Source organism: Aedes aegypti, chromosome 2 (assembly GCF_002204515.2).
Source record: "Aedes aegypti strain LVP_AGWG chromosome 2, AaegL5.0 Primary Assembly, whole genome shotgun sequence".
Classification (NCBI taxonomy): domain Eukaryota; kingdom Metazoa; phylum Arthropoda; class Insecta; order Diptera; family Culicidae; genus Aedes; species Aedes aegypti.
In genome coordinates this window covers 422,425,474-422,451,826 of record NC_035108.1, presented here as the reverse complement: position 1 = coordinate 422,451,826, position 26,353 = coordinate 422,425,474, and the positions used below count along the sequence as shown (strand labels likewise).

At 37.1% G+C, this 26,353-nt stretch overlaps 1 protein-coding gene across 1 annotated transcript in view; it reads left to right on the top strand.

Moving 5' to 3' along the window:
• Positions 1-1,084: 1,084 nt before the first annotated feature.
• The window catches only part of LOC5568927 (nipped-B protein), a 64,317-nt gene continuing 39,048 nt past the window's right edge, over positions 1,085-26,353 (top strand). Inside the window, exon 1 of the mRNA XM_021847499.1 lies at positions 1,085-1,834. The gene's annotated coding sequence lies outside the window, so the exon portion shown is untranslated. The remainder of the gene's footprint in view (positions 1,835-26,353) is intronic.

Sequence of the window (26,353 nt, the reverse complement as noted above, 5' to 3'; positions counted from 1 at the left end):
TTTTACCACAGATTTTTCTCCCGTGTATTTAAATCTGCAACAACTCTATTTGGCACATTCGATTTCTTCTCCACACTTTGATATAATAATGTAGTTTAACATAATAAGATGGTTTCTTACATCAAAGCCAACCAATCAAAACAAAATTCAATTCAAATCCGTAATCAATTCAGATGTAATCCAAATCCATCAGTGTTCAATTCAAATTGTTTCAAATTCAAATCTAAAACCAAATTTGTACAATTCTAATCCAGATTAAATCCTAATTTGATCTGAATCGAATCCAAATCTAATCCAAATGCAATTCAACTCCAATCCAAATCCAATCCAAATCCGATCCAAATCCAATCCAAATCCAATCCAGATCCAATCCAAATTCAATCCAAATCCAATGCAAATCCAATCATGGGGCTCTGCACTGTTTTGATATTGCATGAGATTTTGACGTTTACTGGCCATGTTGATTACTAATTTCATGAAGGAGAAAAGGAGAGACACAGATTTTAGTACAGAGCCCCATTGCATTTGGGCCCTAACATATTTTGAATGGAAATTCTACTTTGTATGAGCTACAACAACACCCACCCACACCCTTCAGCGTTATGACATTTGAGAATGGGCCCTAATCTAAGTTTGTTTACTCTCCTGACTTATGGCTCTTTGAATAATAGGCCTATTTAAATGACGTCTCAAATCAGCTGATCGGGAAGCACTTTGACATTTCTTCTATGAAAATGACAGGCCCGTGTTAGCACCGGTCCTCCACCGATGTAAACAAATGCATAGACGGATCTGTCACATGAAAAGGCCTATAGTCTTACAAAATGCAAGGGGCTGGGTGGGTGTTGAAAATGGTCATTTTTGGCGATATGGAATTTGTGAATAAACCATAAAAAAATCTTGCGCATTTGGTTGCATAAATTTAATTTTTTTTCACTGTACGTGTATAGCCATTTTCAAAGCTTGCTTAGAAATTCTTCAGCGCTTTCGGTTGGTTCGAAAAAAGCTTTCGCGGCCACACCTCGCTTCAGCTCGTGATGGTGGCCGGCCGATCCCCCAGCCATGGGACTGCAGTCCGTGCCGTAACACACGGACACCACCACAAATTTCCCGTTTCTCTTCCTATCCGTACACGCTTTGTCAAACCAGTGTGCGTGACATCCCGGGGTCGCGTTTGTACGTTCGCCATTTTTGTTAAACTCGCACACACAGCATTCTCACGATCTCGTCTCGTTTTCGTCGTCGTCGTCGTCGCGATTTGAAACTCTCTTGCAGTGGACGGAGTGATTATTCGGAAAAATTGTTAATTCCCCGCTGAAAAAAGTGCTCGGACGGATCAAAACTGAACGTATTGACGAGTGGCCACCGCGGGCAAGTGAATTCACGTACGGAGGATATGTTTCCGCCGGGGAATCTGGCCGGAATCGGTGACGAAAGAGTTTGACGATTTTCCTTCATCGTCGTCGTCGGATTGGATCGCAGCAACCTCTTTTCTTTTTTCGTTCGTTTCTTTTCTTTCCTTCGTCGCGTCTCGCCGTGTTCCACTTTTCTCCAAGTCGCGGGTTCAGCCCTCTGAAAGCAATCAGAAAGCAAGTTTAGAGGATCTGCAAAAGTAACCTACGACGAAAAATAGTGGCGGAAGCCTATGCAGACGAAGAAAACCAGCGGAAATTTAGAGGAAAAAATGTGTGAAAAAATTACTATTGGTGTTTATGTGTCAAATCAGCAAGATTTCGCACGCAGTGAAAAGCCCAAACTTCCGACGGATGTCTACTAAGTGCCGTCAAAGAGAGAAGAGTGTTAACATTTTCCCAATCGAGATAAAACTCAAAAGGTTTGTATAATCGAAAGTTTTTTGATCCTAATATGCACTAAAAGTGCCCATAATTAGTAGTTTGATTAAAATTTGATCAACAACAAGTGTAAAGTGCCCCCTATTTTTCGAACAAAGAAAAGAGCTTTAATTTTCTACCTGTGGAAAAGTGGTGGAAGTGTCAAAATTAAATCGCTCAGCAGCGCAGCCCCAACAATGGAAAGTCAAAGTAGCCGTAGAAAGAAGCCAACCAGTGGTACCATTTCAAAACATTGACCCAGCAGCAGCAGCGGGCATAATGATTTTCATACAACGGGAATGTCGGTTGCAGTGGTGCCAGTTTTCGGAAGCTCCTATGTGTGCACGGTGGGAGGATTGGAATCATCCGGATGTCGATTACTTGAAAGATCACTTGTTGATATGAATGGTCATGTAAACCATAATGTACTATCATATGAATAACCTACATCCTTTAGCTCCGCAATATATTCTACAGGTCTGGTAGCAGGTCTCATTTTTGAGATTTGATCTATATATTAATGCAAGCATCTTAAAAGTTTCTATTTTGCAATGCAAGATCTGTAAAGTCCCTTTTCATCCCAAAATGGTATCTAAAGTTACTACAGTCGAATCCACATCTCAATGTTCTTCATCTCGATCCCTATGTCGATATTTTTTTCAGTCACTCTCCATCTCGATATCTCCCTATCGCGATGTGATTTTGATTCCCGATTTTCTCTTTCTGTCAATTATCGAAGACTACTAGTCTAGAGATTCAAAACAATTTGCGAAGACAAAATGACGTCTACTTGTACCCTGGTTACCCTGGTAACGAAGTGATTTTCAATCTAGTATTCATAAAAAAATGTTCTATGTCTACCTCTCCCTATCTCGATGGTCCCTTCGATATCGAGATGTGAGAGTCGACTGTGTTGTTATAGTACTTTACGGAACAAGTTGCAAAATGATGATGAGCAGCCTATAGGCTGATTTTCATCACGCCAATCTGTCATGAAACGGCCTACTTTCCTGCACTGAAGTATGCAGTGCGGGAATAGTCATAACGCAACTAAAACCAGTGCTGTAATGGTTCATTACGCAACGCTTTCTCATTACGCAACTGTTTTTAGTTGCGTAATGAATCATAACTCAACAATTTTTCGGAAATTGTAAAATAATGGTGAATGTAAAATAATTTCTGATGCCCTCAAGTGGTCTTCTACAGAAATGCAAACAATGTTGTACGTAACTCGTTGCAGAACTCGATTATTACAGCACTCGTCATAATTATCCTACTCGGCAAGCCTCGTAGGATAAATTTACGACTCGTGCTGTAAAAATCATCATTCTGCAACTTGTTTCGTAAACTACTATTTCGTGATCATTCCACAGGTTCTTCATAAATTTCTTCTCAAGCAAAAGCTTCAGGAAATCTTCATGTAATTTCTCCAATGATTCCCCCTGAAATACATCTGGAGATTGCCATGGGTATCCCCCTCATAGTTTTTTAACAAGTCCACCGAGGAATACGTCTTAAAATTCTTCCAGCAATTTTTGAAGGAATGCTTAGAGAAATTATTCCTAAATTTGCTCCAGGAAATCCAACGCAACTACTTTCAGCAATTTCCACAGGGACTACTCTGAAAGTTTAACCAGAGACTATCACAGGATTTCTTCCAGAGATTTCACTAATTCTTCTACCAATTTCTTTGATTGTTAATAGGTTAGGGTAATCGAAGTATTTTGGACATACCGTAACGCGCATATAATTTGTTCATTTATGATTAAATACCCAAATTATATACGCGTAACGATTAGTCCAAAATATAACATATCTTTCAAAGTTTGCTTCCGGATTTTTTCCAAATAAGTGCTCGATAATTTATTCCAGAATTGAAGAAAATTCGTTTAAGGATTTTTTTCCATGGTTTTTGCACTAATTCTTTAAGTCATTTTCATCCCTGGGCTTGGGATTATATTTTCCAGGGAGCGATGAATTTTGATAATTGATCGCTGTTGTTAGTAGTTTTGATTAGATGTTGGGTAAATTTCAAAGCAATGGCAACCTTTTTATTACAAAATTTAGATTTCATCTTCTGACCTAAAGATTCTGGTTAAACTACTGTACTATGCAGTTGGGCTGCACTACGCTATCACTCATCAAAATTACTTTCACTTCGGGAAAATATAATTTCAAACTGGCGAGAAGATTACAGACTGAGGGTGGGTTAGGAGCACAATCAGACCCTTGAATGTGCAATGTGGGGTAGTAATTGGGAATGCCATTGACGGTTTGTAATCTTCTACGAGGTTTTCGAAAACCAACAGGGCGCGTGCACCGGGTTGCGGATAGGAGCAAAGGGAGATCAATAGCATCTACCTAAAATAATAGAGCAAAAAGCCGTTCCATGATTAGGTAATGTTTAGCGATCTTCTATGGTGTTCTAGTACTATAAAATTCTTCACTCACTGGGAATTCTGGCCTTGATAATATCAATAGTGATAAAAACATAAAATAATACCTAATACTTAATAAGTACAATGTAGCTTCAATGTAGTAATAAATGAAATAAAATTAATTTTCTATACTTGACAAGGTTTTGAAGACAATCAATGAGTGAAAGAACTACCTATTCGAAAAGCCACACAGCTTAGTCTATACATATACAAATGTTGGTCATAGGGTCATGGCGAGCATTCGGTATGTATGTCTATGACTGATTCTTATCTAATAGGGGCACTAGAAGACCACGCGGACAATTTCGAAACAAATTATTTTTATACATCGGTCTTATGTTCCGAAAGGCTCAGCTACGCTGCAAAGTAATTTTATAAGCTATTCATTACTGCTGTTTAATTGTTTATAATTCTAACAAAACTACATAATTAACTCATTACTAATCACTGTTCCTATATTCTCTTTTTCTCTCCTTCTTATCTGTTGCATGATTATGAGCATCACTGATATAATGCATGAGCATGCACAATAAGAATAATTTCAGGATTGAAAGCAGTACATGGATACCTGGATAGAATAGCTTCGAAAAGGGCGCTCAAAATATAATATTTCTGGTCAGGGAAGTATTTTATCAAGGGTATGTAAATTTTTTCCATTATTAACACCTAGATAACACAAACAAATGAACTAATATCAAATATTTTTAAAATATTTTTATATAAATCAGCATCGTCAATCAGTGTAAAAACAGATAAAGTTTGTAAAGTTATTACCATCGATTAATTTGCGCTCTGTATAGTAATGTTCAATCAGTATCAAAATCTCCTAAAGCGTCGCATTGTGCCATCAGCAGCCCTTAGCATCACTCTCATATTGTTATTATTTTGTTGTTTATAAAATTTCTAGAAAGCGATCAGCATATTCTTTCTTACTTGTAAAATGGCCGATCTATTTAGAATTTTAATAAGTCAAATCAAACTTCAAAACTCAAATTAAATTGCTTTCAGCACATTTACATTTTGCAGCATTAATCGCATTACTGTGCCAAGTCTTCTCCATTCCCTATACCCTACCCCAACCCTTCTTATCCTTTCCGATGGTGTTCAAGTGGTCCGCATAGACTATTACGGCCATTACCTATCCCTTACCCCGGCTTTGGACTGACTTGCGCTCTCATTGCCCCACCAAACGCTGCAAAATGAAAATGAAATTCTTTAAGTCATTTTCATGTTTTATTCATCTACGGTTTCTACAAGGTAATCTATTAGGAATTCATCAATAAATTCGTTCAAGATCCCTCATGAAATTTCAGTAGAATTTTTCCCACCATGTTATCCATGGCATTTCTGTAGTTCTTCCAAACATTTTCTCAAAAAATTTCTCATGTGGAATCTCCATGATTTCTTCAAAATTTTATTGAAGAAACAGGGATGAACCGGCCTTGGGCTGAATTTCCCCATAATAAAGAGTAGCCGTTCGGGAATTATGCAAGAAATTTTAAATAAAATAGTTGATTTCCTCAGCGGAGCAATAACTCGAAGCTTTGGAATGATATATAAAGATCATCTCTAGGACTTTTCTTCATTTTTATAGAAATATTTTTAAACATTGCTTACATCAGTGGATCTACTACTGGACACAACGGCAACTACTGATGCAACGGGGCTAAATTTTCGCGAAAACATAGTTATTTATATTATTTTTTCATATCAGCATAGCATAACTACTGTACATGCCAATGGTTACTACTCCGTGATTGATCGACACTGGTAAGAATTTATTGCACTTCGATCCAAGTTAATAAGGGGTGAGACTTTCCACTTATTCTCATAGTGCACATTTTAGCAGCTCCCATATTGTTGATCATTTACGGCACCGGCCTAGTCCTTACGGTCAGTTGGGCTTGTGAAGGAATGTTACGAGTGTATTGTTGCTTCTAATGACCGAGAATGCCTCTGCGTCTCCACAATCATCACGGGTAGGGTGTATATTAGTGAAGGAGGAGAAAGATCTGGAAGTCACCTTTGGTCGGTGATACGATCTATGGATAAGGTAAAGGTATTTAATTGACATTTTCAATATCTCTATATTTAATCAGTAAAGGATTATCATATCTAGGCCAGGTAGCAGGTTTCTCTTTAGAGGATTGGTCTTTATTTCTATGCAAGTCCCTAAAAAGTCTCAATTTCTATGAAACGTCTCTCAAGTGGGGTACCCCGTTTGGCATAAAGTCATTTGGCATAAAGCCATTTGGCATAATGGTCATTTGGCATAGAAGAAAAGAAATTAGAAATTTAAATAGTGCTACATATAAAGATCTGGTGATCAAAAGAAGGGAAAACCGTCGATGAAAATGTTAGTAGTTATAATGCCAACGCACACACTTAAAAAATCGCAGTATCCTGTGAAATAAATCACCGTATTTGAACTGTAAACAATAAAAATACAGACTTTCCTTTGAAATCTACTATTTTACCGACAAAAATCGTGCAATCAACTATTTTACCGGAGAAAATCGGTAAAATCTACTATTTTACCGGAAAAAATCCGTGTAACAAACAATTTTACTGTAACCCTGTGAAATACTACGAACAATTCAGCATTATTTTCACCGAACTTCTGTGAAATCGTGTGACAGCCGCTCTGGCAGGCATGAGCTTCCTTTTGTTTCAGTTTTTGCACACCACTAACACTAACCAGCAGTGAAAGCTAGCTTAGTGGTAGCAAGCCTGCTTCCTGATCGATAGGTCGGGAGTTCGATTCCCGGTCGACCCATTTTCTTGTTTTTCTTTATGATTTTGTTCGACGATTTTACAGATGGTTCGGTGATTTTTCAACGAGCCTTCAGCTGAAGAGATTACGTAATCCGTATTTTTTTTTTAAGTGTGCAGGAAAGAAGGCAAAATTGTCAATGATAATGTTAGTAGTTACAATGCAAACCACTAGTTTAACGACGTAATGAGAAAGAACAGCCTATGGCCAAAAGAAGGGAAAATCACATATGAGAATGTTAGCGATGGTAACGCCAAAAACATAGCAACTCAGTTTTCATTTTTTTTTTTTTTTTAATTTCTTTATTAGTATCATTCCAAACATTACATTCATTTCTTATATCTAGGTGTTCTGTGTTATTTGACAACACTATCATCCTAATTTGGTAAAACAAATTTAAGATTTAATTAACATTTTGTTAACAACATATTACATTTCATTTGCCGTAGCAGTTCAGTTTTTTTACAGGTGAGTTGATTTCACCTGCTTATAAGAGAAAAAAAATGTTTTTAATATACTTAACCTAACTTAACCTAAACATATAACGCATTAATCGTGGCAATAGAAGATTGTAACGATTTTTGCCTGAAATTATTAATGATTGTATTTGACATTTGTTCCAATGTTTCAACATTGGATATTCTATGTAACTCATTGGTACTATACCAGGGAGGAAGCCTCAGAATCATTTTCAAAATTTTATTTTGAATTCTCTGCAGAGCTTTCTTTCTGGTATTACAACAGCTAGTCCATATTGGTACAGCATACAATATGGCTGGCCTGAAAATTTGTTTGAATATCAAAAGCTTGTTCTTAAGACAAAGTTTTGATTTTCTATTAATAAGGGGATAGAGACATTTTACATATTTGTTACATTTGGCTAGATAATAATTTAACTTTCAAAAATCACATTGAGGGCATTCAATGCCCTCAATGTGATTTTTGAAAGTTAAATTATTATCTAGCATGAGCCCTAGATACTTAACTTCATCTGACCAATTTATTAGAACCCCTCTCATCGTGACAACATGTCTACTTGAAGGTTTCAAATAAAGAGCTTTTGGTTTATGTGGGAATATTATTAGTTGAGTTTTGGAAGCATTAGGAGAAATCTTCCATTTTTGCAAGTATGAAGAAAAAATATCCAAACTTTTTTGCAATCGACTACAGATGACACGCAGGCTTCGTCCTTTGGCGGAGAGGCCTGTGTCATCCGCAAACAGGGATTTTTGACATCCCTGAGGTAACTCAGGTAAGTCAGATGTGAAAATATTGTATAATATTGGTCCCAAAATGCTGCCTTGAGGAACACCAGCTCTTACAGGAAGTCTTTCAGATCTGGAGTTCTGATAATTAACCTGAAGTGTACGATTTGACAGATAACTTTGAATTATTCTAACAATGTATGTTGGAAAATTAAAGTTTTTTAATTTTACAATCAAACCTTCATGCCAAACACTGTCGAATGCTTTTTCTATGTCTAGAAGAGCAAGACCAGTAGAATAGCCTTCAGATTTGTTGGAACGGATCAAATTTGTTACACGTAAAAGTTGATGAGTGGTCGAATGTCCATGGCGGAATCCGAACTGTTCATTGGCAAAAATGGAATTTTCGTTGATGTGGGCCATCATTCTGTTCAAAATAACCTTTTCAAAAAGTTTACTGATGGAGGAAAGCAAACTGATTGGACGGTAGCTAGAAGCTTCTGCAGGATTTTTGTCTGGTTTTAAAATTGGAACAACCTTAGCATTTTTCCATTTGTCAGGAAAATATGCTAATTGAAAACATTTGTTAAATATATCAACTAAAAATGATAAGCTACTTTCTGGAAGTTTCTTGATGAGGATGTAGAAAATTCCATCATCGCCAGGAGCTTTCATGTTTTTGAATTTTTTAATAATAGTTCTCACTTCTTCCAAATCAGTCTCCCAGGCATTTTCGAAAACGTTCTCTTGATTGAGAATATTTTCGAACTCCTGAGTAACTTCATTTTCAATTGGACTAGTAAGTCCTAAATTAAAATTGTACGCACTTTCAAACTGCATAGCAAGTTTTTGAGCTTTTTCGCAATTAGTTAGTAATAATTTGTTTTCCTCTTTCAATGCCGGTATTGGCTTCTGAGGTTTTTTCAAGATTTTAGATAATTTCCAAAAGGGCTTAGAGCCAGGGTCCAATTGAGAAATTTTATTTTCAAAATTTTTGTTTCTTAATTGAGCAAAACGTTTCTTGATTTCTTTCTGCAAATCCTGCCATATAATTTTCATAGCAGGATCGCGAGTGCGTTGAAATTGCCTTCTCCTCACGTTTTTAAGACGGATCAAGAGTTTAAGATCATCGTCTATAATCACGGATTCAAATTTTACTTCACATTTTGGAATTGCAATGCTCCGGGCTTCAACAATGGAATTTGTTAAAGTTTCAAGAGCATTGTCAATATCAAGTTTAGTTTCTAAAGAAATGTTAACATCAAGATTGGAGTCAACATACGTTTTATATATATTCCAGTCGGCTCGTAAATAATTGAAAGTGGAGCTGATAGGATTGAGAATCGCTTCTTGGGATATTTGAAATGTAACAGGGACATGATCAGAATCAAAATCAGCATGAGTAATCAGTTGGCTACAAAGATGACTAGAGTCGGTTAAGACCAAATCAATCGTAGATGGATTTCTAGAAGAGGAAAAACATGTGGGGCTATCAGGGTATTGAATTGAGAAATATCCTGAAGAGCACTCATCAAATAAAATTCTGCCGTTGGAATTACTTTGAGAATTATTTCATGACCGATGTTTGGCATTAAAGTCACCAATGTCAAAAAATTTTGACTTATTGCGAGTCAATTTACGCAAGTCAGTTTGGAGCAAATTAACTTGCTGCCCAGAGCATTGAAAAGGCAAATAGGTAGCTATGAAAGTATATTTACCAAACTGTGTTTCAACAGAAACACCTAAAGTTTCACAAACTTTAGTTTCAAATGATGAAAACAGTTGATGTTTTATACGCCTATGAATGATGATTGCAACTCCCCCACATGCCCCATCAAGTCGATCATTACGATAAACAAAAAAGTTAGGATCTCTTTTGAGTTTAGATCCAGGTTTTAAATACGTTTCGGTAATAACTGCTATATGCACGTTATTAACCGTAAGAAAATTAAACAGCTCGTCCTCTTTACCATTCAGAGAACGAGCATTCCAATTTGAAATATTTAAATTATTATTTGGATCCATTAGAAAAACGTAATCCAATAACAATTTGATTTGTAAATTTTACACCTACTTGGACTGCTTCAGTCATAGTGGTGGCTTTGAACATTGCATCAATCATTAGATTCAATTGTTCAGTTAGAAAATTAAAATCAGAGGCAGACATGTCATGTGATTTCCCATTGGAATTTCCGGTAGACGAAGAAGCGGAGTTACCTGTGGCGGTAGGGTTTTTTCCATTTGATTTGAAACAAGTAGAATGGGTACCCATGGATCGAACAGGGGAGGAGTTCGAATTTCCTGCTACGATATCGGCAAAGGATTTACCGTGGGTAGATACATTCGAAATAGAAAGATTCGAACGGCTACCCGACGGATTAAAATTAGTTTGTGAATGAGCATGATTATGATCTTCCTGATGGGTATGATTCATGATCAAGCGATCGTTAACTGAAAAATGAGCATTCGATACTCTACCAGGCAAATTCCGGAAACGACCGTTATCGTAACGGATATTATCTTTCATCTGCCTGGCACGAGCCTCAATTACCTTTTTGCGTGAAGGACAATTCCAAAAATTGGACTTATGGTTAGCCCCGCAATTACAGACAGACAGACGCAATTGGACAGACGTCTTTGGCGTGAGAAGAACCTCCGCAAATCATGCATTTAGCATCCATGCGACAATTTTTTGTACCACTTTTGGCACCGACGGCACTGAGTGGGGTTCTGGTAATTTCCTCCAGGTTTCTGGAAATGTTCCCATGTCACACGGACATCAAACAAAAGTTTTGCCTTTTCTAAAGCTTTAATATTATTTAGTTCTTTTTTGTTAAAGTGAACTAAATAAAATTCTTGAGAAAGCCCTTTCCGAACAATGCCAGATTGGGTTCTCTTTTTCATAATGATTACTTGGACTGGGGAAAATCCAAGTAGGGGAACTTACGTATTCTCGGCAGCTTAAGCCGATGCCGTGCTTCTTTTGTAATTTTCTCGGACATCAGCAGACAAATTCCGTGTTTGTCTATTTACATTTATGCGTTACTCAATCCTCTATCGATTAACACCGACAGACATGTCAAAATGCTTTTGGAAGCGTTTTTACAACGCTGCGAACATACCTTGTCAGTGTGACTATTGTCGGCAGCCTCAATCTCTTCGGCAACTTTCCCATAACAACTGCTGGTGAATCTCTTCGGCAGCTCCAAATCAGTCCCATTTTGTGGCGTGCTCATTTGAATTGATCACATCTTCGACGATATCGTTTGTTTAGTCTCGGAAATCTCGCCAGCGGGAAGTGGGCAGAGCAAAGAATCATCTGAATGTTTCCACTGATGTGTTTTGACAGAAAAATACTGTATATTTGGCGTTTGAAATTTGGTTGCCGATAATAGTCGAATGGTGCCGAAGCCGTAAGTCTCCCTATATCATTTATTCCATTTTTGATCTCTTCAGGTGATTTATAGTCACTTGAGAGACCTTTCAAGACAACTTTGAACAAACGTTCAGTTTTGTCGTCATAAGTAAAAAAATTGTGCTTCTTCTCTTCAAGATGTTTGAGAAGAAGTTCGCGATCTTTAAGAGTATCCGGCAAAACGCGACAGTCTCCTTTCTTTGCGATTTGGAAGGAAACCTTGATTCCCCTAATGGAGTTCAAGATCTCCTGCCTAAATCCCCCAAATTCGGAACAACTGACCACGATAGGCGGCACTCTTTGCTTCCTCACTTGAATCAAAGAGCCTGGGCTAGAGGCTGCTTCGATTTGGTGTTCGGAAAATTTGTCTAGAGCATCGAACTGATTGCTCATTTCGATACAATTATTCATTTCACCCTTGGAAGAAAATTCGCATTCCGGGGAAGCGTCCTTTCTTCCATTCTTGCCACGTGTAGTGACAGTTTTAAAACCCACTTTTTTGGAAGGAAGTAGTGAATTCAGAGATTCACCCTTCCTTTTGTTTGTTGTTGATACCATGTTTAATTAATAAACGAAAGAAGACGTGACCTTCGAAAGGTTTTTTCCCAAGACGGTGTCCAAGAAGGATTACCACCGCTAGCTTTCGCCAACGGGTCCAACGAAAAATCGAAGGCACGGGTCCAAACAAGGATCGTAAAGGGATCAATAGTAGAAAAATAGTACTGAAAAGTACTGTTTTAGTAGCACTGAAAAGTACCGTTTTTAATTTTAGCACTGAAAAGTACTGTTTTTGTAGCACTGAAAAGTACTTATTGCTTTAGGTAGTTTTTAAGAAAACTTCCAAGAGCAGAGAGAATTCGTGTACGCACAGCACGAAGGTACGATGCGCACTGACTCAGTTTTCAATGATTATGCCAAATGTCTATTATGCCAAACGACCGTTATGCTAAATTATTTTATGCCAAACGGATTTATGCCAAATGGCGTCCCCCTCTCAAGTCTCTATTTTAATCAAATTGGTCTCTGAAGTCTCTTTTTTTCTTGTCTTGCTAGCAGCTAGTTATGATTCAAAATTTCTTCTCATATTTGTCAAGAACAGCTTCAGGAATTATCCTAGTAGTTTCTCCAGGGATTTCATACTACTTCATAATATCAGGAACTAATACAGGGCTCTCTCCAGATTTGTTTTCAAAAAATGTCTCTATTAATTCTTTGAGTCGTTTTTCAAAGGATACTTGAATCAATTTCTCCGGAATTTGCTTCGGGAAATCCTTGAAAACTTCAACGTTACTACCTCCAGTAATTTTCTCAGGGATTACTTTGAATAGTTTTCCAAAGACTATCCCACAGATAACTATCCTGTTACTTTTCAACCGAATATTCCAGTTGTTACTCTAAGAGATCTCCCAAAATTTTCCACAGAATTTTTATCCAAGAAAACCCGCAAAGGATAATTTTATAATTTTCGTCAAAGTTCGATCAAGGATTTTTTTTTTTCAAGTAGCCCGACAAGAATTTCTACGCGATTTCATCTACGGTTGAAGAATTCCTCGAAAAACTTCTCGATGGGTTATTCGAGTGAATTTACTAAGAGCATTTCAAATAATTCCTTACATTCGACCTGTGTTTCATAATTGAGTTTCTCTAGATTTTTTTATAGGAATTTCTCCAGCATTTCATTCAAGGATTACTGGAGTTCTTTCAAACATTTTTCAATAAATTACTCAAAAAATCCCCATGGAATATTCAAAAGTTCATTTAAGGTTCCACATTAGTTAACACTACAGCATTTTTTCTGTTTTTCAAGAAATTCTCCAATCATTCATTTTTTTTAGGTATTTTGTCCTATATTTTTCCAAGAGTTCCTTCACAAAATCCTGCGGGATATTATCCAGAAATTCAATCGTTTGTTTTATCATCTTAGCAATAATCTATAAAATATTCTCAAATTTCCTCAAAAGTGAGTTCATCTAGGAATCCTCATTCATCGAGGGCGATTTAAAAACTTACACAAGTTTTAAGTAGTAGTAGCACCCTAAGATTTGCTAAGAAATGCTACACTGATAGGCAAAATAAAGTGCCCACCTTACCAGTTTTCGAATTTCTCTCATTGATTTGGTTCGAATTATAGTTAACACACTTAAACCTTTTTTGATATTCTTTTAAAGTTGCATTTACGAAAATTTGATAAAAAAAGAGTTTTACTCAAAGAAAAAGAAAATCAATTTGTATCGAAAAAAAAAAATAGTGACAAAAAAAGTGCCCACTTCCTTCTTGGCCCCAGAAAAGATGATTTAAGAAAACCTCCTTTGGCCTTAAGGACTTGTTGGAGGTGCATCGGCATGCTTTTCACCAGGTTTTGTAGGTGTTGTGGATCTTGTTCTTCCTAGGCGCGCTCCAAGGCTTCAAAATAATTATTTTTGTTGGTAACACCAGTTTTGTCAACCCTGGCATCGAGAATCGCCCATAAATTATCGATGGGGTTGAGGTCTGGGCTTTGTGGAGGCCATTCCAGTGGTTTAATCCGACAAGACCGGAAGAAAGACTTGGTCTTCTTGGCAGTATGCTTCGGGTCGTTGTTCTAGAGAAATATGAAATTCTCTTCAAGGCCCGTCTGGGTCAGCGAAACCTCTAGACTTTCCCGCAAGATGTTGATGTAGGAATCTGCGGTCATTATTCCGTCGATTTTCAGGAGGCTTCCTACTCCACTCCATGAAAAACACGCCCAGACCATCTTAAGTTCGTCGAAAATCAATGGAGCTCTAGAGCAACCATGGGAAAGAGAGGGTTAATTCAGTACTCTTAAACATTTTCGAATGAAATGTAACAATTCATCATTTATCTTTACCACATTTAAATGTCATACAGATCGGACGCGATTAACCGATGGCTTAATAATCCGTATTTCTATTATTAAATTTATAAATGGTTCCGGAGATCTAAAAATGTATAAGCAGGGTGTATACGACCTGGAAAACCTGAAGAACTTAGAATTATAAGGGAATTTTATTCATTCTGAAAAAAATTGGCATTTTCAGGGAATTTCGAGTACTCATGATTTTTTTTTGAATTTCTAATACATGGTAGAATATGTTCTTCTTGTGACACAAAATCTTTTCAATCAAAAAAATTTCCAGCTGCGCCGCTATCAAAATAACACTTTTTATGTTCAATTATTTGATACTTTAGTCATTTTCCTTTATTCAGTAAAACCATGTTCAATGTATTTTTTCAGGGTTTCTCGGGTTGTCAAAATAATGGCTTCTTATTCTCTCTGGAGTTACGTCTCAACTGGAATAGAGCTTGCTTCTCAATGTTCTTATAAACATATCCACAATTATTAACGGAGAGTTTTCTTTACCAATTGAACATTTTGCTGTATATCGTGTGACAAGTACGAGAAAACTATGCCCTGGGAAGTCGAAAAAAAATCATTACGAAAAAAATCTCAACCGGTGGGATTCAAACCCACAACCCTCAGCTTGGTCTTGCTGAATAGCAGCGCGTTAACCGGTACGACTGCTATCTGGTCTTAGAACAATGTGTTATGTGCATTGATCATATTGATAACGGAGATTAAAAAATACTCGTTGCCGCTCGATGATGGAAAATCAATTTGGTGAGCTCATTCTATAACAACTTTTTTCGAGAAATCGGTAGTTATCACAATGTTACTCTTATGTATTTGATCAACATAAAGTGAACGGTTCGTCATTATAAGTGTCGACAAAAATTGTATTTCATGCTCTACATAATATTGAAAACACATAATCTTCACGCAGAGAATTCACAACGATTCAAAACAATAATTGTTCTTGTTGTTTGCAATAAGCTTTTTCAATTTGTTGTAAATCAATAAATTGTACTGATTTAACAATGACTTTTATCAGAACAAAACAAAAATATTGTTGAATTTACTGGCAGCATTTCCAATTTAATTTTTGTTGAAACAACAAAATAAAATATTTATTTCAAAATATAGACTGATTTGTTTCCGCCACTTTTATTTTTAATTTAAATGAAAATTTTATTCAGTGTGTATGGCAGCTTACGACCCGCCATTTTATTTGACAGAAACAGAGTTGAAGTAAAAATGTCCGAGTTAGTTCAAGAGTTATTGAAGAACTGTCTGTGGAGGAAATATTCCAGTTAATAAAATTGCGCAACTGATTCGGAATGACCGAAATCGTTATTGGAACTTTTCTTGGTAAGCTGTAGACATTTTTGTAGAATTTGGATTCTCATCAGCTTTTGTAATTGCAGTCAACTCCTGCAGCAATACAGCCGCGAGAAATCGAGCTGCTGATTCCACCCCGTTGTTTGCGGAGCGAACCAAGTTTATTCATTAAGAAGACATTGAGATAGTCGCGCAAGTACTAATGCCATTTTTAATCTCCAATAATTTTGGTAAAATATAAGGGTCTAGCAAAAGTCCAAGAAATTCCAGCAAATAGCGGCAGCTCTGAATCACGCGGGATTCATGAACGGCCTCCTATTTTTTGTAATGTTCTGCAGACAGATTAAATCCTTACGTAAATTGTTGGATATATGATGAAAACGAAAATATAATGTATTCAAAGTTGTATCTGTTTTCTTTATTTTAAAATAAGAGCAAAATAAAATTCGGCGGGAGGGGCAGGAGGAAAAAGTTGGTCTGGGATCAATAAAATCTTTTTTCATTTCAAATATAAGCATTTTAAAATGAAAAACCCAGTTAGATTTATTTTAAAAATATAAATTTTTATTTTAAAGCTGTTATTTTAAAAGAAAAAATATTGAATCAAAAATTAATTTTGTTGGACCCTAATGGACCCAGCTGTCAAATTCAACAATTAATAATTTTGAACTGAACTACTAGTCTACTACTAGAAACAATGAAAGGCTATTATAAGCCGGCAAATAATACAGGAAAATGATTGTAATGATATAGAATATTTTTGATATTAAAAATGTTTTCTTTGCGTGTTTCATTTTACTTTGTAGATATGTATAAAAAAGTGTATAGTGCGACACTAAATGTGTAGACTACAGTATAGATTTACGTTTTCTGATTGACTTTTCTGAGGTGACTTTTGAATTGAGGCTGCATGGATCGCATTACTTGCCAATGTGAATCCAGATCACGTAGCTTTCGAACCGTTTCTCACTAACGAAAACCTTTTCCTGTGACAACCATGGAGATGCATAGGTGATCTCGGTCTCAAGTAACAATGGATGTCAAACTCACAACCCTTCCCTTCTCCGCTTATCGTAAGGACGTGGCCAGCGCCGTTAATGACTTTACAATATAATAGATTCCTTGAAAGTGCACATTGAAGTTGACAAGCTACTCCCAAGCCACATCTAATGGTTCCTTGTGCAACTTAGAATCTTCTGGTCAATCACGGAGTGGCAATTACGAATTGTACGGTCATCAATGCTCATGATCGTGTTGAAATTAGCTTGACAGTACAGTATTCTTGTTTACAAAAGTTGAACCATCTAATATCTCTAATCCCAAATCCCTATCATTCCTCCCAATTCCGCATATTCTTCCACGAGTGCAATTGCAGCCCTCATGAATGGCACCACTTACCGCATAGCTCGGTTTTTTTTCTGCACCTATTACATATTATAGAGGTCGTAAAGGCTCTCACATAGTAACGGAATATGAATGCACACGTAGGAAACCCAAACAGCAGGCGATAGATACAAGTCTACATACAACAGTGAACGGTGAATGAACGACGAAGCAAAACTCGGAAGAGAAAAGAAACGATCCAGAGTAGACAGGCCAGCAAGCAGCAGCAAGTGAATTTACGCGAGTGAGGGAAAAACGTTAGCGCGTATTGTTTTCCTTCGTTTCGGGCTCCTACTTTCTCGTCGTGTCGTGTCTTGTGGAATTATTTTTACGTCGAGTGGCGGAAAATATGAACACCTATTTGCTTGTATTAAACTTGCCCAGAATAGAACGCGTCAGGTCTGAAAATTTGTTTAGAAAACAGTGATGAAAACAGAAATCGAGAGCACGTAGAAGGTTGGCTGTTCTCAGCTTGAAGGAGTTTGTGTTCGTTCAATTCACATGAGATCAGATGACGAGGAAACGAAAATTCAATGGATTTAGTGAAAATGGATGCAGAAATGTGCAGTGAATTGAAAATTGGACACACCACAAATGAGTGTGAATTTTTAACGAGCTATTACTTTGATTAATTACCGTTCGACGATGGTATTCTTCAGCAGTGCGTGTTTTATGTGGTGGTGAACTGTCAATGTAATGGTCGCTATGCTGCTTGGAAGCTGGAAGAAAAATTCGATAGAAAGGCGAATTACGAACGGGTGTACACAGTGAGTGACATCAAGACCAACAATTGAAAAGGCCTCAAGTCCAAAATGTAAACAAATCGGGTTTCTGCTGATTTAAGTGTATAAGAGCCTATTCTTACTGTAACATACAATAGGCATGCAAAAATATGCATGAAAGTTGAAAAATTATCATTTTTCTAAAAGGCCCCATCTCATTTCCCGATAATTAGGATATTAATCGTTAATGCGGCCTTTTTCCAAAAAGGCCCCATTTCTATATTTACTTGAAACCGAGTTGAGGCCTATTAAACAAACATCAAAATTGCAACTAAAATTACGAAAAAATGTTTCAAATTTACTTAGCAGATACAAGTTATACTTCAGCCGCTCCGCTCCCTGTATTATTTTACACAGCGATAGTTTCAACAGCGAACATAATCAAATTTTCTGTCGGGTTCCTGTGAAGTGATGTATTTTGTATCATACTACCTAATAATACCTGTGTCAGCCTGTCTGTACTTCACAAATTATCAACAAAAACACGATTTGGTTTCAATTGCATGAAAAATAACGTTTAATTGCAATATTATATCAATTGAACCAATTTTCCATACATTTTCTCGACGACAAACTCGCGTAGCACATACATAATGTTCATGGATGACGAAGGGTTCAATCAATCACATAATTAATCGACCGCACGAATCTTCTCTTGCTGTAGGGATCTCCATGTACTTTACTTCACCACTTAACACTCTTCTACACTTCAAATTTCTTATTTCATCATCAATTTTGAATGATTTTCAAAAGGCCACATCAGAAGATGATGAAAAAACAAGCCACAACTAGAAGGCCTCAACACATTTTAGAGTAAACAAAGGCGTCAACTCACAGGCCTCATCAGCGTCGGCCGGCGTCTATGGGCACAAATGAAAAGGGCTGCACAGCTTTTGGTGAAATAAAAGTCTCATTTCCTTTGACTCGTTTTTTTAGCAGGATTTTTTGCTAAAATGATAGTAATGAATATTCATAGCTATAAATCAGTTTATCCATCGACTTTCTGGACGATAAAATAACATAAAAAGCTTAAATTCATAATATAAATTTGATTTATTGTTTGACAAAACGAGATTGCATTTTTCTCATTGTTTACTTTTTGGAGATGAGGCCTTTTGAATTGTTAGTCTTGACATGTTTGCTGCTGTTCGGGTCAGGTTGATGAATGGTGCCTTTAATGTTGGTGTTCGTTGGCTGCTGTTGCTTGTATTGATGCAACCATTACTTCATTCTACAACGACAAATAGATGTATCGAATACATCTAGCATGGCAAGTATAATGTCGGTCTTATACATGAGAATGGACACACGTTTTGATAGTGTGGTGATTATGGATATAAACACGGATACGTAAGTCAATTGTCAGTTATTCAAATGATTCATAAAATATATATCAAGCATAATTTTTCAAATCGGCGTATCTAACATTCGGATGGTTTCGAGAAAAATGCGATGCAAAATATTGTAAAGCTTCTTAAATCCTGTTTTAAACGTTTTGCATTTTTTCTACTGCTGTGTCTACTAGAAGTTGAAATAAAGCACACTGTTTCTAACCACTATTAAACAATACTGATTTGTTTTGAATTAGATTGAAAAACTAGTAAAATTATCGAATAAACCCTTTTGCTTTGTGCTGCTCACATACACCATGGATGGTTCGTCGATACCATACCTTGATTGATACATACACCTTGCTTGATGCGTCGGTTTGACAGTTCGTTTTTCACATGCGTCACGTCATATACACCAGTATTGTTTTGAAGTTGCACATACACCGGTTTGAAAATTCCCATGAAACTTGATAAAGTTAGTCAATTCGTCAGTTTCAACTTTCAACGACAACGAATATTGGTTTCCGAATGTTTCCAATTTCAACTCGACCAACAGGAGCACCGGACGGAGCCGTGAGTAATAAAAGTAGAAGGAGAACACTACTTGTGAGAAATTTGGTGAGAAATATTGGCTAAAACCGAATACTGATGATGTTCCACATCAGTTTGCTGACCCGTCAGCTAGCTGCAACTATGGAAATCCGAATCTCTCGATTTCCAACATGTTTACTTATTCGGAAACAGTATGACGTATCTGGTGTTTATAATTTTATGTTTTGATTCTGCATATACGTCGCTTAACTATGAGCATATGTACGGTGTATGTGCTAGCATGAAAAATGTTGACAGTTGAGTCGCTTTGTAGCCAAATTAAAAACTCTGAGTAAAGTACACATAGGGCATAATCTAAATTTATTTTTAAAAATCAAAAAAAATGTTGTAGGAATACTTTTATAGACTCAGTACGTAGAATATGCGTTTGTCAAGCCCACGCAAAGCAAATTTCGATTTGTTTATTTTTGCAGATACGTCGGATTGAAGAATTATGCTTGATATCTTCCTATCAGTTTGCAAGAGTTCTTGGAAAATAATTTTTAAGGGAGATTTTGCGTACCCGATCTTGTACAGGTACTGCCTATAGCAACCATGTCCTGACCAGGACTGGAAAACGTCAACGAAATAGAGAGTGTCGCGCGACTTTTACATAGATGCTTCTCTCACTGTCATCGGACGGCGAGACAATGACAGAGATTTTTTTCAAATTTTCTTTCATTTCTCCGTTGCTACGGCTTGTGACGGAATCGTAAACTTGATAATTTTTAGTTCATTATCTGGTATATCGCTGGAGTCATGGAAGGATATCCACTTAACTTGTCAACCAGATTGACTTTTCGAAATTCTCCAAAATTTTAATAAAAAAAACAATAATATAATTGCTCGTGAGAGCTCCGTCATTGCAACGTGACGAAGTGAGCATATGAAATATGTACCTTACTTCATCACTTTACACTTTTCTACACTTCAATTTTCTTATATCATCATCAATTTTTATTGATTTTCAAAAGGCCACATCTGAAGATGATGAAAAAATAAGCCACAACTAGAAGGTCATGGGTTCGATTCCCAGTCCCTCCACAAAAAACCCGTCCAGCCACCAGAAGACGCCTCACGGAGGACCGTGCTTTGGGGAGCACGTCCATCCTCCGTCAGTATCAGATGGTGACTGAGACAAACTGACCCTCTTCGCAGGCAGCTAGCCTCACTAACAGCAGAGCTCTCTTCCTACCTGCTCGGTGTGAGAGTAAAAGAGTAGGAGAGAGTGAAACTAGATGTAAATATACACGCAAAAAAATTGTGCGGTAAAAACTACCATTTTAGGGGGTTAACTTAAGCGCTCGCACCGGCAATTTTCAGCAGACCAGAAATGCGCTTGATTTTACCATGTCTGTAGTCGAAATCAGATTGTTGTTAATTATTGCTGTCAAATGTACCAGTAATGTGGTGTGATGTACCGTAAACATAGTAAATTGGTCTGAAATTGCATGGTAGTTTCAAGAATGGGCGTAGTCAGCTAAAATAGTATTTTTTACCACAGTATTTTTTCCCGTGTAGATAAGTTGAAAATAGATCTGTATCGGTAAAGAAGCTACAAGATCAACTGAGTCCGGCACAATAGTGGCCACAAGCCTTAATAAAAAAAAAAAAAAAATAGAAGGCCTCCACCAGGCTTGGGAACTGTGATCACAATTTGCCACAGTTCATCGATTCTGCCAGTCAACCAAAACACAAAGCAGCAGCAGCATCAATACCATCAGGTGTTGCGCTGCCAACGGTTCACACACTGTTTGACTGTTTTTGTCTCTTCACTATGACCGTTTTCGGGCAGCTGTGAATGATTAAAAAAAAATGTAAAATCATTCAATCGCTAATATTTCGCTTGTGTTTTCAACTAATCTATTAGCGCTAACAGCAAGAGCACAATCATTCCGTTGCGATACATATAAACAAGTTCAATTTCATGCTGCCTTTAACGAGCAAAAATGCAAAACCCCGAAAACCGGAAAAATCGTGTTACCACTGTGCTCGAGTCATTTCGCATTCGGGTTTGAAAAAACGTTGCGAAGAAGAAGATTGCAGTTTTGAAGAGCCGTGACATATTTTGTTTTGAACGGTCATGGTTTGCTTTGAATTTTGATGGTCGTGTAGAAAAATGTGAATGTCGAGGTGGTAAATGTTTGCTACAGTACATTTCCCATCCCTGGCCTCAACACATGTTAGAGTAAACAAAGGCGTCAACTCACAGGCATCATCAGCGTCGGCCGGCGTCTTTGGGCACAAATCACAGGGTGTCCATCCATCCGGGAAATCTGGGAAAAGCGGGAAAAACCCGGGAATTACAAAAGGCCGGGAAATACCCGGGAAATTGTTGAACACACCGGGAAAAAGCGCTAGATAATTTCGACAAGAGATGCACAACTGAGTTTCCAGATAGATAGTTGAACGTTTCTAGTTTATTTCAAGAAGGGATACTTAGCAGATGTATTTTCACAATTATTATCGATTACTTGTAAAATGTTTTTCTGGCTAGAGATATTATTAAGAACATTCAAAGTTGTTTTTAGTAAATATTATTGAGATCCTTGAAAACTGTATAAGTATTGATGGGTTGTTGGAAGGTTCTTAATGAGATGCTTTATTAATTTCTATTATGATTATTTTCATGCCATTTGGAAGAGCGCTTTGGTGAATTTTTCTTGGAATTTTGAGAAAATTCCTAGCGGTTGGTAGCATTTTTGGGAAATATGTTCGATCAAAATTTGGACACATTCATTAGGAATTGTTTTTTGGAGGATTCCCGGATGAACTGATTCGGATTTTGAAGAAGCTTTATTTGGGATTTTTTCTTGAATCCGTGATCTATGGTCTCTGTCGAGGTTTTGAATGGAGTTCTATAAATTCACAACGAATTATTCCTGTCATTCGCAGCATATTGCTAGTGACATGGGGAGTTTTTTGATGGATGAATACATGGCAAGTTCATTTGAGCATTCTTAGGCAGACTTTTGCTTTTTCTCGACGACATTCTTGGAAAAATCTCTGATGGATCCCTGGGAAGAAACTTATTTGGAGTTATGTCAAATGATTTTGGTGAGATTTCGTTTCTGTCGTAAAGATCTGTACTTGTATTCAACGAGAATTTTACCCGAAGATAGATTGGCTTAGCTATTAGAAACATTGTTATATGACATCTGAATTAAGATAGGTATAATTCAAACATTTCACCGAATTTCTGATGAATTAAAGTGAGTACAAGGCATCCTCCTTATTTCGGCACTTTCCCTTGAAAATAAATATTTATATAATATATTTTCAGTGTTTACTAGAAGGTAGGTTCGATGAATTCTAAAATTAAATGCGATTTTTTGACAAAATAAAATTAATTACTCAACTAGGGTTGTCATGTCTATTACGGCTTAACCAGCCGACGGTGTTTTGAAAAAACCTGAAGGTCGTAGACACAAAAGTCAATTTGGACAAATTGAGATGTAAGATTGTGAAAAATAATAGAATCGTTCTGGTGGGCTTCGATCCCACGACTCCCAATACGCTAGACTGGGCGCGTTAACCAACTACGCCACAGAACGGGTAACGATTCTGCAGCGCAATCGGCCAACCTGAAACCAAAGTCCGTCACGACCCCATTTTCTCCTTCACAACCCTACACCTCCTTCGGCTCTCTGAGATGCCCAATTCGACTCTCCTAAGCGTGCCTACGAACAACAGTGAGAGATTTTATTTTTAGCGTCGCACTGTTGCCTTGTTTGTGCCACACTACTCATTAGCCAACGTTGGCTCAATGAGATGGTTAGTATGGGTCCGGCTTTCGACGTGGTCGTATCTCGTCATATCGACCCCAGAGAGCCGAAGGAGGTGTAGGGTTGTGAAGGAGAAAATGGGGTCGTGACGGACTTTGGTTTCAGGTTGGCCGATTGCGCTGCAGAATCGTTACCCGTTCTGTGGCGTAGTTGGTTAACGCGCCCAGTCTAGCGTATTGGGAGTCGTGGGATCGAAGCCCACCAGAACGATTCTATTATTTTTCACAATCTTACATCTCAATTTGTCCAAATTGACTTTTGTGTCTACGACCTTCAGGTTTTTTCAAAACACCGTCGGCTGGTTAAGCCGTAATAGACATGACAACCCTAGTTGAGTAAAATTGAGCGGCGATCTCTCTATCGCAAAAGGGGTCGATATGACGAGATACGACCACGTCGAAAGCCGGACCCATACTAACCATCTCATTGAGCCAACGTTGGCTAATGAGTAGTGTGGCACAAACAAGGCAACAGTGCGACGCTAAAAATAAAATCTCTCACTGTTGTTCGTAGGCACGCTTAGGAGAGTCGAATTGGGCATCTCAGAGAGCCGAAGGAGGTGTAGGGTTGTGAAGGAGAAAATGGGGTCGTGACGGACTTTGGTTTCAGGTTGGCCGATTGCGCTGCAGAATCGTTACCCGTTCTGTGGCGTAGTTGGTTAACGCGCCCAGTCTAGCGTATTGGGAGTCGTGGGATCGAAGCCCACCAGAACGATTCTATTATTTTTCACAATCTTACATCTCAATTTGTCCAAATTGACTTTTGTGTCTACGACCTTCAGGTTTTTTCATAAAATTAATTGATATATTTAAAATATCAAAAATCTGATCTCAGGGAAACTTTAGCAAACTTGAAGTTCTAACAATCCATGATAGTTTGGGTAGTAAAGCATCTCTAGTGTTGGGCTTTTAGATGTTCCAAACACAAGATTTTAAAAATTTCTTTTTTTCATAGATATTAAGTTTTTAAAAGTTGGTAATTTTGTATGACAAAACGAAAAAAGGCCCCTTTTTGATTAGTTTTGTGTTAGATTATTTTGTTATGGCTGTATCGGTTATGTGACTCAGAAGTAAGGGAGTCTGTAGAAGATTTTTGCTAATGATCAAATTAATAGGCGTCTCAAGGAAAGATTGAAATTTTATTAGGTGGTGAAAATTGAGCAAGCCATCGGGGAACCAGTAAGCCTCTAAGCCTACCCATCTATTAATTTCATCATTTGCAAAAGTCTTCTACAGACTCCCTTTACCTTCGAGTCGCATGGTCTGTATTAGGTTCCGTAATCCGGGGTAACATGGATCAGTTTTTTGAATATTTATATAATTTTCAGTTAAAAATGCAAATGTGACACGTTTTATATTTTTAAAACAAGTACCGGCACTTAATGCTCGTGACTCTAAACCTTGTTTTCTGAAAGTTTTGCGTATGTTTAAAAACAATGTTTTATGTGATTTTTTTTATATTGATCATCCAAGCAAACAGTGATCGATATTATTCAAAAGGTAATTACTTCCTAAAATCATAGCTCCTGAAGCCGAATATGAAAGCCAAACTCTTACAAGTAACTTAGTTTTTAAGTTATTTAGAAATAAAAAGCACCTTATCTCGCTGAATACGCATAAATGTAGGCAATTTCCTAAGTAAATTCTACGTTCTTCATGGTAATTTGTCAATTTTGCCGAATTGAAAATATTATGAGAATTTTTCGGCGATGCCATTTTTAGTAAACAGCACATTTTACTTGCTTCTATAATTTGCAGAATTAAGATGGGACATGAATTTTTATTAGTTTTTTTCATACTCATGGAAATCATTGTTTCGAAGAGTTGAAAAATTTACCCATGAACGAAACTCAATTTTCACAAAAACCTTATTTTTAGTTTGCTCATGAATATAAGAAATGAATATGCAATGAACATATTGTATGGATAATTGTTAATTTGATCTTTTTACTAGGAGTGACATTCCGATCAATGAGCCAACCCTTTTCCAGTAGAGAAGCTAGGCAAAATACAGGACGCTTCGATGCTTACTGACTTTAAAATGGCTTGCTCAACTTTCACCACCTAATTAAATTTCAATCTTGTCGCTCCCTTGCGACGCCTATCCACCTATGCATTTCCATCATATGCTTCTATTGACTCCCTTTAGCTTTGAGTCGCATGACCGCTAAAGCCATAAAACAATGAAAATAAATTCCGATCAATGTTACCTCGCTGATCAATGTTACCCAGTTTTACAGCACCTAAAATTTGACATTCAAAAGCAAGTAGCTTATTTTTTTTTAAATCCTTCTAAGATTAAGTGATTGGATTCAAATAATCCTCTACACTATTTAATTCACTAGTTATGGAACTGCAATGGTGTTTCCGATAGTTCAATATTTGACAATTTATAGGATAAAAATTAAATGATGTTCTGATGTTATCAAGCAAAATAGAGTTTTTGATCGGTGAAAAAAAAAACCATGTTTTTAATACGAATATTTTGAAAGTCAAATCAAATATCAAAACTTTCCATTGAAAAATGACTAAAAATATGAAGGCACTGTACCATGATTTCACCCGGTTTTAAAATTTTTAGGCATCCGGGAAAAATCCGGGAATTGGCAAACTGATTTTGAATGGACACCCTGAAATCAAAA